Source organism: Eleutherodactylus coqui, chromosome 12, assembly GCF_035609145.1.
Source record: "Eleutherodactylus coqui strain aEleCoq1 chromosome 12, aEleCoq1.hap1, whole genome shotgun sequence".
Lineage (NCBI taxonomy): Eukaryota > Metazoa > Chordata > Amphibia > Anura > Eleutherodactylidae > Eleutherodactylus > Eleutherodactylus coqui.
Genome location: NC_089848.1, coordinates 45,240,038 through 45,252,816, shown reverse-complemented (window position 1 = coordinate 45,252,816; position 12,779 = coordinate 45,240,038). Strand labels below are relative to the sequence as shown.

General features: G+C 42.5%; 1 protein-coding gene across 2 annotated transcripts in view; it reads left to right on the top strand.

The window, feature by feature from the left end:
• The window catches only part of CMTM8 (CKLF like MARVEL transmembrane domain containing 8), a 67,098-nt gene that overhangs the window by 49,441 nt on the left and 4,878 nt on the right, over positions 1-12,779 (top strand). The window lies entirely within an intron of this gene.

Here is a 12,779-nt window from a genome sequence, read left to right as displayed (position 1 = left end):
TTGACCAGGCCAGAGAATCTATGCCAGAGATAAAATGTAGGATAGCATTGTGGTGAAGCGCAATGCTAAACATGGACAAAATCTGGAAAAATAGGGATATAAGCAGAGCAACTCAATGAAGGATAGTGCAAACCACTGTTTTCCCCATAGCCAGGTATGGATGTGAAAGCTGGACTGCGGAAAAAGCTGACAGGAGGAGGATTGATGCATTTGAGCTGTGGTGCTGGAGAAAGCTGCTGTGCATGCTCTGGACGACGAGAGTAACAAACAGAGAAGTCCTGAATCATATAATCACTGGATAGGGAAGATGACCAGATTCAGGCTCCCGTATTTTGGCCATGTAATACAAGCAGAGTTGCTCGAAAAATCTATAATGCTTGGACAGATCAGTGGCAAAAGAAGAGCTTGCCTTTAGTGTCACCAAGGGTCATGAACGACTAAATGGCTAACAACAACAACAATATGCATGTTTGTCTGTCTATCTATCTCAGGATTAGTGGGGGTCCCAGTGGTTGGTGGGATAACCCCTTTAACAAGTGTAAATTGAAAAACTGAATGACAGATGAGTGATTGCAGCCGCAAGTTACCATATCTATGTAGCAAGACTGGTTCTCTTTCCATATCTGTGCACTAAGCTTGGTTCTGGTACAGTATTTATGTTATGAGCTTAGTTCTAGTGCTGTCTTTATGTTATGAGCTTGGTTATGATGCTGTATCTATTTACTGAGCTTGGTTCTGCTGCTATATTTGTTATAAGCTTGGTGTATATGTGCTCTATTTATGTCATGATCTTAGTACTGGTCTTGTAGTTATATTGGTTTTGGTTCTGTATTTATATTATGAAAGGCGGAGTAAGCAGGTTATGGATGGGCCGCTTCTCATTGGCCAGTGATGCATGCCTGCCCCCCAACTTAAAATTTACAGCCAACCCCTGGTGTGCATCATGCTTCAAAGCAAACAACCTTCAGAAGGCGCGTTCTAGAGATGGGAAGCTTGAAAAGGCTACAAAAGCATTGCTAAAGTCCTGGTTGTACTTCAATCCATAATTAGACAAATTATCTACAAATAGAATTCAGGAGAGTTGCTAATCTATCTAGTAGTGGACGTCCTTTTAAGATCACTCCAGGAACACAACAAACAATCCTGAAAGAGGTAAGAAAGAAGCAAGGGTAACAGCAAAAGATCTACAGAACACTCTACAAACTAGAAAACGCTTTGTTCATTGTTCCCACTGTTAGAAAAATCAGCATGAATGGTGTTCATAGAGGATAATCACTCTTGTCCAAAAAAACCATTGTAGTTCGCCTCAAGCTTGCCTGAGACCACCTGGATGTTTTACAATGCTTCCGCAAAAATTATCATAGAAAAATCATAGAATGATAGAGTTGGAAGAGACCTTCAGGGTCATCGGGTCCAACCCCCTGCTCAATGCAGGATTTACTAAATCATCCCAGACAGATATTTGTCCAGCCTCTGTTTGAACACTTCCATTGAAGGAGAACTCATCACCTCCCATGGTAACCTGTTCCACTTACTGGTTCCCCTCACTGTCTAATATCTAATCTGTGTCTCCTCCCTTTCAGTTGCATCCCATTGCTTCTAGTCTTTCCTTGTGCAAATGAGAAATCGGGCTGATCCCTCAGATCAGATATTTGTAGACCACTATTAAGTCTCCTCTCAGTCTTCTTTTTTACAAGCTAAACATTCATGAATCCTTTAACCATTTCTCATATGACACAGCTTGAAGACCGCTCACCATCCCGGTAGCTATTCTCTGAAATTTCTTCAGTTTGCCATGTCTTTTTTAAATTGGGGTGCCCAAACTGTACACAGTATTCCAGATAAGGTCTGACCAAGGAAGAGTAGAGGGGGTAATTACTTCATGTTATCCAGACTCTATTCCTCACTTAATACATCCCAGAATTGTGTTTGCCTTTTTTGCTGCTGCATCACATTGTTGACTCATGTTCAGTCTATGATCTATTAGTATACCCAGGTCTTTTTCACATGTGCTGCTACTTAGCTCAATTACTCACACCCTGTGCTTTTTTTCATTTTTCTTGCCCAGATGTAGGACTTTGCATATCTCCCTGTTAAATACCATTCTGTTTGTTGCAGACCACTGTTCAAGCTTGTCTAGATCTTTTTGAATCAGTGTTAGCCATCCCTCCTAGCTTTGTGTTGTTAGCAAATTTGATCAGTTTACGCTCTATTCCCTTGAACAACACTGGGCCCAGGAAAAAATCTTGTGGCATCCCATTTAAGACATTCTTCGGATTGGATGTGCAGCCATTTATGGGCACTCTCTTAATATGATCACTAAGTCAGTTGTGAAATCACCTAACAGTTGCCTTGTCGATCCCATTTTTTCAATATGTTTTATGGACAGATGAGACAAAAGTGGAATTTGTTTTTAGAACAAATGCACAACACTAATATGTTTGAAGGGAAAAGCACACTACACACCAAAACCTTACCCTGTGAAGTAGAATGGAGGGAGCATTTCAGTTTGGAGCTGCTTTGTTACCTCAGTGTCTGGAGTCTTTATGACCTTTGAGGGAACAATGAATTCTAAGATGTAGCAAAACATTTTACAGGAGAATGTAAGGGTAGCAGTCTATGACCTCAGGCTGAAAAGACGTTGGGTGATGCAACAAGACAATGATGACCCAAAGCACACAAGTAAATCAATTGTTGGAAAAGATGATTTGTGCTTTGGAATTGCCAAGTCAGAATCCTAACCTTAACCCTATCGAGACGCTGTGGCATGATCTGAAGCCGTCAGCTATCCAGATGTATGTCCCTAGGGAGGAAGAAGTCTATGTACCTTGAAATGCATTCACATGCGTTTTATTAATACATTGAGATCCTGTTGGCAAGTACCCAAGTTTGGTAATTTATGTCTGAAGGTTGCGCCACATTTACCCCTCTGAAATGTAGTTTTCTTTTTCTTGTCTGCTATTTACAGCTACAGGAAACATTTGGTAGAGGTGATTGCTGCTATTGAGGGATCGACAGGTTATTCAATTCAAGGGTTCACTTACTTTATCTTCCTACACTGTGGACATTTAATAAATGTTCTCAATCAAAGACATGAACACTATAACTGTGTTTCATTAGTTTGGTTAGATTGCGTTTGTCTAGAATTGTGACTTAGATACAAGAGCACATTTTATTAGTAATCAATGCAGAAATTCAGGTAATTCCAAAGGGTTCACTTGCTTTTTCTTGCAACTGTAAATACCCGATGGGTGCAGGTCTCACCTGTTGCCCACCACCCATTGGGAGAACAGGGTTCCCATGACCCTGGTTCATCCAGCTGAATTGGAGATTTCCCCATAGAAGATAAGGGACAGTTGGCTGTATTTAAAGAGTTTGTCTGGTGGGTACATTTATAAAAACAACAACGAAACATAGTGACAAAGTCGAAAATAATAAACCAAAGTATACTCACCCATTGCGTGCCTCCATCGCTTGGTCCCTTCGGTCTCTTCATCTTCAGGTCAAGCAGGCATGTGCCTGTCTAAGTGACTGACAGTACCACTTTGAGACCACTAATTGGTTGCAGCAGTCATGCACTAAGACTGGTACATGCCTGCTCAACCTGGAAGTGAGTAGAGATTAGGAGACCGGAGTGGCAGGGACATGCAACAGCAGCCACAGTGTACAATGTACTGTACTGTTCCACGTGGTAGGCCTTCCACCCAATCAGCCAGAAACCTACTGTACACTGCAAGAACCCCGAAATGGTCTGTCTGTACATGGTTATCTTTTCCATCTGGGGAAGGCTCTAGTTTTGGCTTATATTCCCAATCCTTTTACAAGGCCAACTTTTAAAAGGTTGTACATTGACTTGTAGGAAAGCTACCTTCTAATAGGTGGCACTGCTGAGGCATTGCAATATCTTCCATTTGCATGTCAAATTTCCCAGGGGAGCACTGCACGGCCTTCTCAGTTTCCTCATGGCTAGTAGGAGAAACTATACCCCTCTCAACCCAAGTCATAAGCTTCTCAGCCAGTCAGAAACTTACTATGTAAGTTCTAGGCTGGACCTGGTAGAGTCTATTGATCTGGTGTATCTGGACTTCTCTAAAGCATTTGACACTGGGCCATAATAGGCTCATATATAAAATGAGACAGCTCGGATTGGGTGAAAACGTGTGTATCTGGGTAAAGAACTGGCTCAGAGATAGAAAGCAGAGGGTGATAATAAATGGTTCGTGCTCTGATTGGGCCACCGTCGCTAGCGGGGTGCCACAAGGTTCAGTATTAGGCCCCATTCTGTTTAATATATTTATCAACGACCTGATAGAGGGGCTGCACAGCAAAATATCAATATTTGCAGATGACACAAAATTATACAATATAATCAATACAACGGAGGACAATGTACGGCTACAAACGGACCTAGATAAGCTGGGGGCTTGGGCACAAAAATGGCAAATGAAGTTCAGTGTTGATTAATGTAAGGTTATGCACATGGGCAGGAGAAACGGATGTCACCAATATACACTAAATGGGGTACTGCCAGGGAAAAGTGATATGGAAAAAGACCTGGGGGTACTAGTGGATTGTAAATTAAACTGGAGTAGCCAATGCCAGTCAGCTGCTGCAAAAGCTAATAAAGTCTTGGGGTGCATTAAAAGAGGTATAGGGGTGAGGGACGAGAACATTATCCTTCCATTATATAAGGCACTTGTCAGGCCTCACATGGAATACTGTGTACAGTTCTGGTCACCGGGGATCAGGAAAGATGTTACAGTGCTGGAGGGGGTCCAAAGAAGGGCAACTAAACTAACAGATGGAATGGGAGGACTGAAATACCTGGAGAGGCTATCAAAATTGGGATTATTTACCCTGGAAAAAAGACGACTAAGGGGCGACCAAATAACTATGTATAAATACATGAGGGGACAATACAAGGATCTCTCCCATGATCTGTTTATACCCAGGACAGCGACGGTAACAAGAGGGCATCTGCTACATCTAGAAGAAAGCAGGTTTCATTGCCAACACAGAAAAGGGTTCTTTACTGTAAGATGGATGTGGTGATGGCAAAATCCATAGAGGAGTATAAGAGGGGACTACATGTCTTGCTAGAGCGCTATGATATTACAGGATATAATTTTTAAGTCGCCAGCAGGTTGTTGATCCGGGTCCTACAGGCAGGTAGGAACTATTAGAGGTTGATCCAGGGATTAGTCTGACTGCCATTAGTGGGCAGAAAGGAATTTTTCCCCCAAAAGAGCTAATTGGCTTCTGCCTCTTGCGTTTTTTTTGCCTTCCTCTGGATCAACAAGGCGGTTAAACAGGCTGAACTAGATGGACATTGTCTTACATACTATGTTACAAGACCTGTTAAAAAAAATCAGATATTGACTTGTAGGAAATCAATTGTACCTTTTTATAGGTGGTGCTGCCGAGGCATTGTACCATCTCCCATTTGCATACTTTTTTTTTTAATTTACCCGCCTGATAACCCCTTTTAATACTTTGATTGTTACTGACAAAGCCAAGCAGTACGACAATAAGTTCATTGTTATGTCATTAGCCTTGGTATCAGGATGCATCCTAGGGAGAACCAACACAGGATTTAGTAAGCCATTTGACAGGATTACAATCACCCTACAATGTTATACAACAAGAGAACATTGTAGAGAGGATTGTCTGATTATCCAACAAGCACAAGCCGCTCCAACTGTTTTGTTGTCCACCATCCAGAGACAGGGGGCACCATCGTTACAGACCCCTGTGTCTGTTGGAACTATTTCCAGGAGCTTGGCTGAAGGACATTTGGTCTTCCCATTATGTATACTGCCTCTGACACCCACCATCGCCTCCATTTGCAGTGGTGTCATGAACGACTAAACTGGACTGCTACAAAGAGGAACAAAGTTGTCTTCAGCAATGAATTCAGGTTTAGTTTGGGCACTGATGATGGCCGAGTTCGTTTCTTCAAAACCTAGAGGTGGCTCCCTCAATCCTGCCTTTGCTATAGAGCGGCACACTGCCCCCACTGCTGGTGTGATGGTCTGGGGGGCCATCGCATATGACAATGGGTCACCCCTAGTAGTGATATGAGGAACAATGACAGCTCAGCGATATGTTCAGAACATCCTGCAGCCACATGTGTTCCTCTCATGGCAGGGCTTCTGAGAGGCATTTCCCAGCTGGATAATATTTGGTTGCACACAGCAAGGGGGTCACAGGAAGCCCCCACAACAATACCACATTTATTGCTATTAAAATATGTGGAGCAATATGCTGCAGGATACCATACGAAACCTATATGCCTATATCACATCTTGCATCCAAGCTAGAGGCGGTACAACAGGGTACTACAGCCTCCATGCATCCCCCATATCACATCTTGTATCCAAGCTAGAGGCAGTACAACAGGGTACTAGAGCCTCCATGCCCACCCGTATCACATCTTGTATCCAAGCTAGAGGCGGTACAACAGGGCACTAGAGCCTCCATGCCAGCCCGTATCACATCTTGTATCCAAGCTAGAGGCGATACAACAGGGTACTAGAGCCTCCATGCATCCCCCGTATCACATCTTGTATCCAAGCTAGAGGCGGTACAACAGGTTACTAGAGCCTCCCTTCAAAGGGTCAGTTTTCTGCAATAAATTCCCTTGTTGCTCTGATATTGTAGTCACTTACTTATATCAACATTACAATCACACATATAAAGTTTCATTCGATTCCAACAACTCCTTTAGGAGCTTGATTTTTTTTTTTGTCAATGTGTGTAGTTAATTTTACATACCTTGTCTCACAAAAAAATAATAAAAGTTCTATAATACATCGCATATACCTAAAAGTGATGCCATTAAAAAATACAACTTGTCCCACAAAAAACACGTTCTCATATGGCTATGGCAATAAAAAGTTCAAAAGTTATGTATCTAGTAAACTGAAAAAAATTAATTGGTCATTAGGGTCTAAAATACGCCCGTCATTAAGGGGTTAGAACAGGATGTCCAGGTAGTACTCAGGAAATTAAACAAAACAAACTTTCCTTGTCTTGTGTTGAGCTTTCATTGTTTTTTGGATGCTGCAATCCTTTTTACTACTTCGATGAGCTTTGCCACATTGTTTCATGAATAAAAAGTGATCCTCAGAGATCGGCACCTCTGAGTCTGAGATCTCAATTTCCCCATCAGATACACCTAAGGCTGCATTCCCACGAATGTATATTGGCTCGGTTTTCACGCCGAGCCGATATACGTCGTCCTCATCTGCAGGGGGGGAGGATGGAAGAGCCAGGAGCAGGAACTGAGCTCCCGCCCCCTCTCTGCCTCCTCTCTGCCCCTCTGCATTATTTGCAATGGGGAGAGGCAGAATGGGGCGGGGCTAATGCGGGAAACTTAGCCCCGCCCTGTCCTGCCTCCTTTCATTGCAAATAGTGCAGAGGGGTGGAGAGGAGGCAGAGAGGGGGCGGGAGCTCAGTTCCTGCTCCTGGCTTTTCCATCCCCCCTCTGCAGATGAGGACGACGTATAATGGCTCGGCGTGAAAACCAAGCCAATATACGTTCGTGGGAATGCAGCCTTATTCTGAGGATGAAGACAAGGTATTTCTACATTTCTTGTTGCTTGGAAGAGGAGCTTTATGTCTGCTAGGGGGACCCATTATTTAAGACTTGAGCCAGGAAGAAAATCTGTTCATTTGCCCTTTCATCTCTAAATCTCAATCTCTGCAGATGTCTGAGGAAAGTCAGTTATCTGATAATGGCTGAATACATTTTATGCATAATATAGGTTTTGAATTTCTTCCTTTTCCAAATGGAAATAAACCTCCTCCTATGGAGCCTCAGTCTCATTTAGGCACATGTTAAACAAATCTGTAAGCAAATTATCTGGAAGTGGTTATTCACAACTATTGCATGGCCTAGAGTTATGCATTTTTCTACAGCAGATTTACTGGAATGGCTCTACATCTGTAAAGAAATAATACATTTGAATATATAGTGACAACAGATAATGGGTGCAAGGAGCAAGCAATTCACTTTGACTGGTCAGCTGTCAAAATGCAAAATCAGCCCTGCAGCCATATTGCAAATTCCTCTGAATGCCCACACAAGTGCAGACAGCTGCTGGTCAGGAAGTAGCAGTAGTGAAGCCCTGCAGGCATCCCATTGGCAGGGAGATACAATGGTGTAATTCCGGGCTGATACACAAACATCAGAATGACAATGGAACACATATACAGAGCTAGCTGATATACCCAGCTTCGCCCAAGTTAATTTGATACAGCTGTTTACGTGTTGTTTCGCAGGGAAAATTTTATGAGTTCAAGGTTACTTTAGAGTAACTGAGGAATAAAATATGTATACATATAGAGGAGCGGTAGATTCTCCTCAGGCTGCATGTACCGATGTCCCTCTGCAGAATGTGCCACCCCTCCCACTCTCCTCATTTAGGACCTAAAAAATGCTTGCGCCAAATTTCACGCTTGTACAAAAGTTACGTTACATAGGGGTGCACTTACTTTTGTAATTAGCATTGAATAATCGAGTTGTGACCCCCTTACTTTTCCTATTTAGGACCTAGAGAATGCGTGTGCCAAATTTCACCCTTATACGACACCGGGAAGTTACATTACATAGGGGTGCACTTACTTTTGCAGGGGTGAAGGTCTGAAGCACATTAATTTGCACTCCAAATACTGGGACCAGTATGTACACTTCTGGGAGTGTGTGGAGTTGTGTTCCAACTCTCGAAAAATGTTGTGCTCCAGCAACTGGTGTAATCTCAAAACAGCTTATTACAGTCATGAAAAATATATAAAATCGATTACATAATCAGAGTATTATAAGTGAATTTGGCTCAAATGTAATAAAATAAATGATATGATAAAATCCCTAAATATATGTAAGCTTATTAATGAAAATAGTAACAGGAAAGAGGCGGGTACATACAAATATAAAAGTGAGGGACTGTAAGTGGATGGGTGAAATCAATATATAAAGATAAAATAGAATTACAACTAATAAATAAAACAATGTGAGGTAAGATACATAAAATAGGAATATACCAGGCACATACAACAGAAACGTGGGATATAAGATTAGTGTACTAAACTCCAAAAAGAGTAGGTTGGCCTAATAGGCGATAAGTGTATGTGTTGGACAGTTCAAGGTATAACAGGAGGAGAGGGAAAGAGAAGGGATCCAAAAAAAGGAAATGCTGGATTCCCCATAGTGTCCCACTTGAATTAGATTCTCTCCAGTACTTTGTTTAGGCGGTGAGGTGTCACTGTCGAAGTGTTTATTCGGAAAATCCAAAACATTACCAATAATCTCAATCTAGAGAGTTCGCCTCAAGGGATTTTCTTGTGCTGCAGCACATCCTTTTCAGCAGTTGAAACACAACTCTGCAGACTCCCAAAATTCCCCGTTTTGGTATTTGGAGGCAAATGCATGGGCTTCAGACACGTGGCTCACACAGGGACTTCTGGTGGACGGAGGTGTATGTGCGATTTGGCTAAGGCGGGAACATCAAGCCGCACCTCCTCTATTGACACCAATACAGATGGATGTAAATTGAGAGAATCTTTTACTGTGTATGTGTATGTATATATGTGTGTATGTATGTATGTATGTGTATATATTCCCTGTATTCGTTCATTATCTTTCTTGTATGTGCTTGATAAAGAAGGCTCCCTCCCATATTTTTATATGCACCCTGAATAAATTGACTTTACCTATCCTCTGCGGGCCTAATTCCTAAATGTGTCTCTAAGATTGATGGGGGGGTCTTCCCACTTGGATCTCAACTACGAAGTAAGTTCTGTCTTTTGTAGGGACAACCTCATGGCATGAGATGTACTTGGCATCACAGACCCCCCGCCCCCATGGTGTGTCACATAGGGGAAGTCAGGGACTAAAAAGAAAAAAATATATAAAGTTGGCTGTACAGGTGAGAAATGTCCTTCACCTGCCAGAATAATAGGCGTGATTCGTGCAGAAGGGTTCTTACTGTATCAGCAGTAATTATACCAGTGTTTGTTTCATCATTCTAGGTGCACTGGTTCTAGAACGGAGTCTGGGGACCAGATGTCTGTTCTGTGCCGCTATAGAATGATGAGGAAAGACCTATGTGCACGCTCTTTCCCTTACCTGGAGTTTTTATAACCTACAGTATCATTTACATACATATGAAACTTCCGTTTTATAAACTTTGCACTTAGTTTTACCGTCGTTCTCATTTATGTTCTACAATGCTGAATCAGATTGTTGTGGGAATTGTAGCAATTTCACATAAAAATACAGAACATATTTGTAACAGAACAGAAATCTATCAACATAACCTAAGCATGTTTTCAACATGTAAATGTATTTATTGTTATTGTCCTGGTAAGACAACATCAAATCAAGATGTGGTGGAAGGTTATCGAGTGGGATTTTCTGAAACATCCTGCACATAAATCTCATCTCTCTTGTATAGAAGGATTAGCTGTGGCACTTTAGGCCATGAGTCATTTGATGCATTATATTTAATAATTCACTCTCTAAGCTCTCCCCACCTACACAGAAAGTCTGAATTTAGATAGAAGCCAGGCAGTCATTAATTTAGAAGAAATGTGAACTTTGATGATGAATTTCACCTTTCTGTTAGATTTGCATACCACACACTTGTATCTGTATGTCAGAGTATAAGGCCTATTTCACAAGAATATTCGCATTAGTATTTTGTACTAGCATTTGTAAGCCAAAACCAGGAAATACAGGAAAAAAGTATCATGAAAAAGATTTGCATCTCTTAAGTACTGCATTTTGGACCCACTCCCAGTTATGGCTTAAAAAACAGATAGGTCATTATTAGTATAGAGTTGGACAACCTCTTTAAATCTGCATGTGAGGTAGAGGATATACTTAGTGTCATGTTGTGCTCTTGAGATCTGTAGTACTATGTACTTCCAGGAGCACACTGCTGCAGTGGTGGCTGATTTGGTGTTGATTTCTCCAGCTAACCAATCACCATGTGTCTGAATATATAAACACCAGCCCAGTTAACCCTTTCCAATCCACTGTCTGACGTCTGAAGACATTATGATTTAAGGATGTACAGCTCCGATGTTGGAAGACGTCCGTCGGGGTTCTTTTACTGTATATTGCCAGCCTCTCTGCTGTCGGAGCCTATCCAACATGTCACCTCATGCAGTACTGGCTTTAGCCAGCATATAGCGCTATTGTATAGCAGCAGAAAAAGAGTAAGCCCCCTAGGAAAACCAGGATACAAATTGGATTGGAAAGGGTTAAACTATGTCTGTTTTGGTGTTTATATGCAAGCCTGAGGTCCTGGGTGGGAATTCAGTGTGTCTGTAGATATGCAGACACCTGGTGTGAACAATGTCTTGTTCAGTGTCTGTCTGTAGGTATGCAGACACCTGGTGTGAACAATGTCTTGTTCAGTGTCTGTAGGTGTGCAGACACCTGGTGTGAACAATGTCTTGTTCAGTGTCTGTAGGTGTGCAGACACCTGGTGTGAACAATGTCTTGTTCAGTGTCTGTAGGTGTGCAGACACCTGGTGTGAACAATGTCTTGTTCAGTGTCTGTAGGTGTGCAGACACCTGGTGTGAACAATGTCTTGTTCAGTGTCTGTAGGTGTGCAGACACCTGGTGTGAACATGGTCTTGTTCAGTGTCTGTAGGTGTGCAGACACCTGGTGTGAACATGGTCTTGTTCAGTGAGTGTCTGTAGGTGTGCAGACACCTGGTGTGAACATGGTCTTGTTCAGTGTCTGCTTGTAGGTGTGCAGACACCTGGTGTGAACATGGTCTTGTTCAGTGTCTGCTTGTAGGTGTGCAGACACCTGGTGTGAACATGGTCTTGTTCAGTGTCTGCTTGTAGGTGTGCAGACACCTGGTGTGAACATGGTCTTGTTCAGTGTCTGCTTGTAGGTGTGCAGACACCTGGTGTGAACAATGTCTTATTCAGTGTCTGCTTGTAGGTATGCAGACACCTGGTGTGAACAATGTCTTGTTCAGTGTCTGTAGGTGTGCAGACACCTGGTGTGAACAATGTCTTGTTCAGTGTCTGCTTGTAGGTATGCAGACACCTGGTGTGAACAGTGTCCTTAAGCCGTGAGTCCAGCTTCAAGGGTCCTCCTGTCTTGCGGTCCTTACTCTAATGAGACCACATCAACCACAACCCTGCCTGCAAGCAGAGCGATCACCTCGATAAAGGTGGCCCTGCGCTGGGACCTAAGGGCCACACCAGCCTAGAGATGATACATGATCCAGCAGCACAGGACACAGTTCACACTCCAACTCACTAGGGCTAGCATGCAAGACAGAACAACCACAGAACAGGACTATCAACACCTGATGTCTGGCCACCTGCACAGACACTGGACAAGACACCGTTCGTACACCTAACACATATACAGGCATGCTGGACAAACAAACCCTAGAGAGAAGGGATACCAGCCTCCTCTTTTAGAGGGGCTTATGTATATATATTCAGCAGACCTGTGGGGATTGGCTGGTGGGAGGAACTCCACACCCAGCCAGACTTCCTTTAACTTACTAAGAAAAGCTCTGAGCATTTATTAAATTGTTTTCACTGTAATTAACACCAAAATCGACCAGAAAAACAGTCCCTCCTCTTTATGATGCAGCATTCAAGTCAAAGAGAAAACCAAAGTATGGAAGATTCCTTATTTTTTTGCCAAATTTTGCCCATGTTGTTTGTTTCAGGGGCTTGTAAAAGTCCCCAAAGACTGGCAAATATTCAAATGCTTGCATTCTGTTTTTATCCTGCACTCTT